The sequence below is a fragment of the Oryzias latipes genome, chromosome 1, assembly GCF_053564925.1.
Source record: "Oryzias latipes strain Hd-rR chromosome 1, Olatipes_Hd-rR_3.1".
NCBI classification, from domain to species: domain Eukaryota; kingdom Metazoa; phylum Chordata; class Actinopteri; order Beloniformes; family Adrianichthyidae; genus Oryzias; species Oryzias latipes.
In genome coordinates this window covers 4,980,331-4,988,622 of record NC_136237.1, presented here as the reverse complement: position 1 = coordinate 4,988,622, position 8,292 = coordinate 4,980,331, and positions in this window count along the sequence as shown.

The following is an 8,292-nucleotide window of genomic DNA, read 5'->3' as shown; positions in this document are numbered from 1 at the left end:
TGCTGCAGTAAAATATAAAGAAGTGATCAATGACAAATCCAAGCAAACGCCACGGAATATCCACATAACAGTTGTGCCGAAAAGTCAAGTACTGCAACTACCACTCATGACTTCCTCGAATGGTGGGAGGTGGGACAGCATTGGTGCTGCATGTGTTCCCAAATGTGGAGGATGCTGATGGGGAAATTGTCAACCTGGTGGGAAAGAGATGACGCTCGCAGAAGAGAGAGAACTTCAAATAGCAAAAGAAGGCCTTTCCTACGTTGAGGGTGACAGTCACTGCAGCAGACAACACTTGCATGCCAAATACCCTTGGGTGGAAAATCCGTCACTTCTACCAAACAACCGAAAAGCAGTTGAGGCCACTTTTCTCAGAACGGAAAGACAATTGGGCAGAGAACCAGAGTGGTAAATGGCTTACACTGCTCAAGTGCATGATATGGTCGAACGTAAAGCAACACCCAAGTTGACTGATGAAATGATCAAAAATTGGACTGGACCAGTGTGGTATGTCAGTCATTGCATACAACCAAACCCACAGTCGGCTACAACTCCAGTAAGACTTGTCTGGAACAGCAGCCAAAAATTCAAAGGGATCAGTCTAAATGACTTGCTGATGAAATGTTCTGATGTCGATCCGCACTGTCCTTCTCAGGTTCAGGTGTGGAGTACATGATGCTTTGGAAGACATAAAAAAGATGTACAACTCTGTATGGTTGGATGAGCAGGAAATGCACCTGCACAGGTTTCTCTGGAGGGACTCTGTAATGCAAGATATAGAAGACTACGCAATCAATAAATACGGGCGATAAACCAGTAGGATGCTTTGCACAAGACTATAACAAATAATGTGGAACATTATTTGATCCTAAGAGGTGGAGGATTTGAGCTCAAACCCTGGGTCTTTTCTAGGCAAAGTGAGGAGAAAAAGGACGACCATGAGACCAGGAAATCAAAGTCAGAACCCATGATTTTGCCAAACCAAATTAAACAAAATGAAAACAAAGCACTGGGCCTTGGATATGGAGTGGAAAAAGATGAGCTTCACATCATGACCACAAAAAGAAAAAGAAGATCCGACTTGGCCAGAATATTTTGCAGTACCAGATTAGAACATCAACTCCTGACCCACTGACAAGATGAGAACTACTAAATCAAGTCTCAGGATTATACGATCCAGTTGGGTTAGGAACTCCAGTCAAGAAGAAAGGTGCTATTCTTGTTTGTAAAGTTTTTCAAGAGGCTAAAATAAAGAAGTACTCAGTTGAATAAATGTGGGATGTGGCACTCTCAGAAGATCTTTGAGAGTTCAGGAAGGGAAGAGCCTCCAGGAGATCACAGCAGGAGCAAAGTCACGGGCTCCATGACATAACCCCCCCCCCCCCCCCCCCCCCCCCTACGTCCGGCTACCAGACGGACGATGACATGGTTGATCAGGATGGGCATGATGGAAACGTGAGATCAGGGATCGGTCAACGACGAAACGGTCAGGGACCCACTGGCGATCCGCCGGACCGTAACCCTCCCAGTCGACCAGGTATTGCAATCCTCGTCCCACCCGTCTGGAAGCAAGGAGGGTCTTGACGGTGTACACAGGTCCTCCATCCACGATATGAGGGGCTGGTGGGGATGCTGGAGTGGGTTGAAGGGGAGAGACCCTGACAGGTTTTAACTTGCTGACGTGAAACACTGGGTGGATGCGAAGAGAGCGAGGCAGCTCCAATCTCATTGCCACAGGGTTGATCAACTTTGAGATGGAATATGGACCAATGTAACGGGGAAGCAGCTTCTTGGACCCTCCCTTCAGGGGAACATCTGTGGAAGACAGCCACACCTTGTCTCCCACCTTGTAATGTGGAGCAGCGGACCTCCGTCGATTGGCCACAGCCGAGAGTCGTTCTTGGTTCCGCAGCAACTCGAGCCTGTACCTGCTCCAGGTTCGCCGACACCATCTTACGAACGCAGCAGGACGAAACGGAGGCCAATTGTTCCTGGTGAGGAAACAGAGGTGGCTGATAGCCATAAGCTGCCTGGAAGGGTGAGTATCCGGAGGAGTTGACAAGAGAGTTATGAGAATACTCAGCCCAAGGGAGCTGAGACGACCACGTCTTTGGGTTCTTGTTACACATGGCTCGTAATGTTGTCTCCAGATCCTGGTTGTACCTCTCTACCTGGCCGTTAGTCTGAGGATGGAAGGAGGAAGGCACAAACAGACACCCGTCTGGGCAGCCGGCAGGTATAGTAGCTGGATTGGAAACAGAAGCCTTCACCTTGCGCTCCAGTGACCAGCGAGTGGTTCCTACCACCATGTGAGAAGGAATAATGGGAGAGGACTCAGCAGGCTTTTCAGACTCCTCCACCAGCTCGAACTGCCGTGAGAGAGCGTCAGGCTTGATGTTCTTGCTCCCCGGACGATACGACAAAGAGAAGTCAAACCTATCAAAGAAGAGGGCCCATCTCGCTTGGCGAGGGTTCAGACGCTTGGCAGTCCTGATGTACTCTAGGTTCTTATGGTCTGTCCAAATCAAGAACGGTTTCTCTGCCCCCTCCAACCAATGACGCCACTCCTCCAAGGCTACTTTGACAGCTAGCAGCTCCCTGTTCCCTATGTCATAGTTTCTCTCTGCAGGAGTGAGCTTGCAGGAGAAATATGCGCAGGGATGGACTTTATTATCAGACGCTCTCTGTGACAAAACAGCCCCTACTCCAGACTCAGACGCATCCACCTCCACAATGAATTGTTTGGAGGGATCAGGCTGAGTCAGAATAGGGGCTGAAGAGAAACGTCTCTTCAACTCGGAAAAGGCCTTTTCGGCGTCTTCATTCCAAACAAAACGTACCTTAGCCGAAGTGAGAGCATGGAGGGGTGCAGCAACGCCACTGAAGCCTCTGATGAAACGTCTATAGAAGTTGGAGAACCCGAGAAAGCGCTGGAGTTATTTGCGTCCAGCAGGAATAGGCCATTCTAGAACGGCTTTGACCTTGGTACCATCCATCTGAACGTTTCCAGGAGAAACCACATGCCCAAGAAACCGAGTTTGCGTCGTATGGAACTCGCATTTCTCGGCTTTGCAGTAGAGCTGGTTCTCGAGTAGGCGCTGAAGTACGGCTCTGACGTGCTGCACATGAGTATCAAGATCTGGAGAAAAGATCAAAATATCATCCAGATAAACAAAAACGAATCTGTTTAACATGTCACTCAGGACGTCATTAATCAGACATTGGAAGACAGCTGGAGCATTGGTGAGGCCAAAAGGCATCACTAGATACTCAAAATGCCCACTAGGGGTATTAAAAGTAGTCTTCCACTCATCCCCCTTCCTCACACGAACCAGATGGTATGCATTCCTGAGGTCCAATTTAGAAAAGACAGTGGCCCCGCTCAAAAGGTCAAAAGCGGTCTGCAGCAGAGGAAGGGGATAAGTGTTCCGGACAGGAATGCTGTTCAAACCCCTGTAGTCTATGCAGGGCCGCAGTCCTCCATCTCGCTTCCCCACAAAAAAGAAACCAGCTCCGGCAGGTGAGGAGGAAGGACGAATGATCCCAGCCTGTAGACTCTCCTGCAGGTAATTGTCCATACATAGCCCTCCGTTCAGGTGGCGACAGGGGGTAAATGTGACCCTTGGATGGTTGAGTTCCTGGCAAGAGGTCTATAGCACAGTCATATGGACGATGGGGCGGAAGAGACTTAGCTCGGACCTTACAAAATACAGAACATAAATCATAATAAACAGAAGGAACATTGGTCAGGTCAGGAGGATCTGGAGGCTGAGGAATACCAACAGAGTTACGAGCCGGAGCAGAAGAAAGACAATTTAACAAACAAAACGAACTCCAAGACAATACCCGTCCCGTGGACCAGTCAATGTGAGGAGTATGCCTGCTTAACCAAGGGAAACCCAAAATAACCTGTGGACTAAGGGACTCCACAACAAAAAGTCTCATAAGTTCAGCGTGGTTACCCGATACAGTCACAGCAATATTAACAGTGCGGGAGGACACGCTGTGGATGATGGAACCATTAATAGCGCGGATGACTAGAACAGGTGACAAGGGTTCCACAGGGATCTTAAGTCTGTCCACCACCTCCTTGGAGATCAGATCCCCATCAGAGCCAGAGTCAATCAAAGTTTCAATCTCCTCTTGTGCTCCTGCATGGGTTACTAGGACCTTGGTCAAAGGGTGTGAGGGTGAAGAAAAAGAAGAGGTAGGGCTCACCAGTTCCCTCCTTGCTGGTGAACCATGGCGTTTCCCGGGCAGTCGCGCACAAAGTGTCCAGACTGTCCACAGTACAAACAGAGTCCAGCTCCCATCCGGCGCCGTCGCTCAGCGGGAGTCAGACATCCAGATCCCAGCTGCATGGGCTCGGGGGGAGGAACGAATTCCTGGCGGGGAGTGCTGGAGAGGTGGATCACTCTCAGGAAGCAATGGGCGGGAGCTGGTGTTGCTGTGTCGCTCACGACCTCGTTCCCGCATCCTCCGATCAATACGCACTGCTAGATCAATCAACTCCTCCAGCTCCTCCGGGATCTCCCTCGCCGCCAGTTCATCCTTGAGGACGCTGGAGAGGCCCTGGAGAAAAACGTCCACCAGTGCTTCGTCCGCCCAGCGGGTGCTGGCAGCCAGAGTCCGGAACTCCACGGCGTAGTCCGAGGCGCTGCGTGTTCCTTGCTGGAGGCGAAGCAGCTCCGACGCAGCAGCTCTGTGGGGTGTAGTAGGATCGAACACCGTGAGGAGTTGGGTGGAAAATGCTCGAAAAGAGCAGCAGAAGTCAGCTCCGCGCTCCCACTCTGCCAAACCCCATCGTTTGGCCCGACCAGTCAAAAAGCTCAGAGCGAAAGCCACCTTGTTCTGCTCAGAGGGAAACTCCTCGGGATTGAAGTCGAAATGAAGACGACAGGAGGTGATGAAGGACCGGCAGTCCTCAGCTGTCCCATCGAATGGCTTGGGGTGACCCAGACGGGTTTGACGGGGCGGAGACGGAGACGAAGGGACATGTTTCAGCCTGGAGAGCCGATCGTGGAGCTGTTGCATCCCAGACATGAAACCCTGCATCTCCAGAGCCAGGACCGACAGCTCTTCTCCAACGGCTGAGCCGCCTTCAGCAGATGATCCAGGTAAGTCCTTAAGTCCAGAATCTCCTGCTGGGTTGGTCATGGTCGGAGCGTAATGTGACGGGTTGTCCAAGGGAGAGAACCCAGGAGCAGGAAGAACGACCCAAATTCAATAGTTCACTCGAAGGGGCTTTAATGCCAGAGAACCATAACACCAGAGCATAGAACGAAGACGCTCCGACACAGAAACAAGAACAGACACTGCATATATAGACAAACCTAATTAACATAATACAGAACACCTGTGACAAGCGGGAGAGCTCAGGAAGGGAAGAGCCTCCAGGAGATCACAGCAGGAGCAAAGTCACGGGCTCCATGACACTGATAGGATTCCCCAGATCACTGACACCAGTATGTTTCAAAGGTGATCTCTTGGCTGTCACGTTTTATGATGGAAGCAAGCGTGCCTATGGATCAGTAATTTACTTGAGGTGGGAACACAGCAAGGACCTGTGACCAGAGTAGTGGAGTCAAAAGCAAGAGTATCTCCTGTTGATCAAAATGGTGACCCAGGGAAATCTGAGATGTGTGGAGTCGTGTTTGCATCTGAAAAAGTACTTTGAAGACTACAGTCAGATCAAAGTTAAGAGGTGGCACCATTTCCTGGACAGTCAAACAGTACTTGGAGCAATACAAAGAGACAGCTATGGTTTCCAAACGCTCTTTGCAAATCGGGTTGGAGAGATTCAGAGCAGTACAAGCATTAAAGACTGGCACTGGATTCACGGTTCCTTAAATATTGCTGATATCATAACAAGAGACACAGACGCAAAAAAACCTCAATGAAAGCTCAGCCTGGCAAAATGGCCGACTCAAAATGAGGACCAAAGCTTGGATAATAAAAGGCCGACAGATTGCCCAACGGGTTGTTAATGACTGTGTGACCTGCAGGAAAGCAAGACAAACAAAAAATCGCCAACAATTAATGGGCTTAATACTACCAGAAAGGACCAAACCTGAAGCACCATTCCAGTTCACGACAGTAGACCTTTATACATGCAGAAACTTCCAATGATCTCTCAACAGAAGGGTTATTAGTGGCTTACCAGAGATTCACTGCGATCAGGGGACATCCACGAAAAATCTGGTCAGACCTTGGAACTAACTTTATTGGAGCAAAACCTGTGTTGGAAGAGATGTATAAATTCCTTGACCAGCAAGTTAAGTTAAGCAAACTTGAAAGACTTTTCAGCCAGAAATGGGACAGAGTAGATGTGGAAAATTCATCCAGCCGATTCTCCACACAGGAATGGAGCTGCTGAAGCTGCTGTGCGCATAATAAAAAAAGAGTGCTCCAAACCATTTGAAAAGAATCCTCCCTGACTTTTAGTAAAGTTCAAACTGCTTTATGCTTTGCTGCCAACCTTGCAAATGAAACGCCAATTGACGAAAGGACACACAGCCGAGAAAATTGTGTCTATTACATTTCACCAGCCTCTTGCTTGGAAGGCATCCCAAGAAGGAAATCCCAAAACTTTTCACTCTGACAGGTATCACTACAAAAGACTACAAGCCAAACAATCTGAAGTAGACAGATACAGGAGAGAATGGAGCCAATTGGCTGCCCCCCACCTGTTTGTTCGGAGCAAGTGGCACGCCGCACAAAGAAATGTAGCAGTTGGGGACATTGTGTGGTTAAGTGACCAGAATGCTCTAAGAGGACAATTTCGGCTTGGGAGAGTAGTTGGTACGAAACCAGATAGTGAAGGCATAGTCCGGGATGTTACCATTAAGGTAACTATGAGTTATTGTCCACCTGGGATACAAACAACGGATGGGAAAAGGAAGGAACGTCTGTCAAGCTCTAGAGAAACTAGGGAGAAAGTAATTGTTTTACATAGGGATGTTAGATGTCTAGTGGTTTTACTTCCTATTGAAGAGCAAAAGTAGAGTTAATTTGTTGAAACATTGACCTCTAAGTAAACTAGATTCTTAATGCTTCCACAAGAATATTGAGTGGGAGGTGTTAGGTCAAACTAGAGTAAACTGAAGTTTCAAGTGATTTTATTTTAAAAGCAAATAAAAATAGAAAAAGAAAAAAAAACATAATTAAAAAATCAAATAAAATTCTAAAGTAAAAATGTATTAAAGTACATCTGATTAAATTTGAGAGAAAATGAATTTAAGTTAGTAAATAAAAAAATTAAGAGAGGGAAAAAGGAAAGTGCAAGGCGATAGTGGCCGCGGTATCAATCAAAGTTCCAGCTGTGGGCACCGGAACTTTTTTGGATGAGGTGCATGAGTAGTACCAGATTAGACAGAGCTCAAGAGAGATCGGAAAACTTGTGATCCATCTCAGCAATCTAATCCGAAAATCTAGTTAAAAAGCATCAAAACCAGGGAGGCAGCATGTGAGATTCGATCATAGCAGGGGGCATAATTAAGGTGATCCACTGTGCGCTTAAACTAAAACATCTGCGTCAGCTGCCACGGCAGCGCAAAGGTTTGTTTAGTCTTCCATTGAATGTCATTTAACAGAGCACTCCTATTCATGAAATATACTTATTTATTGCTGTATTTTCAATGAATTCTGGTAATTATTAAGTTAACTTTTTATTAAATGAATTGTGTAAGTTGAGGTTATTATGGAGCCATTAATTTAACTTGTGATTAATGTTGTTTATTTATTGTTGTATTTATTGCGGTAAATTGATTTAACATTATGTCTTCTTCAGGTTTTTCACCATACGTAACCAGCACCTTGCCATTACTGTCTAAACCTCTCATAAAATTGAATAAACAGAGCAAAAGGGAGAAGTGTGTCTGGAATATGTGTGAATTCCTGCTTGGAAAACTCTAATTCGGATTCTTTCCCATTTCAAGTAGGGCATAATAACTTGACACTTATGTAAGAAGAATATTTCAGACTTCAGCAAAGCTTAAAAATTAGGTAAAGGTATTGACCGCTCTCTTACCCCACAGAGTGGCAATCAAGAGACTCCTCCTTATGGCATTATTTATCTTAATAGTCATCATTTAGCCTAGCAAAAAATGCTTTGTTATACATCATTGCTCTATAAAACAGCACATTTTTAATGGTAAGAATCAAATAAAGTTAGTGGTTCTTCCATTTCTTCGTGTTCACGCACAAACAGTACCGCTCAAACCCTCCAGTCTCCCAACCTCATCCCTGAAGATGAAATATATTGAGTTAGTGGTACAGACGGTCCCACTTGAT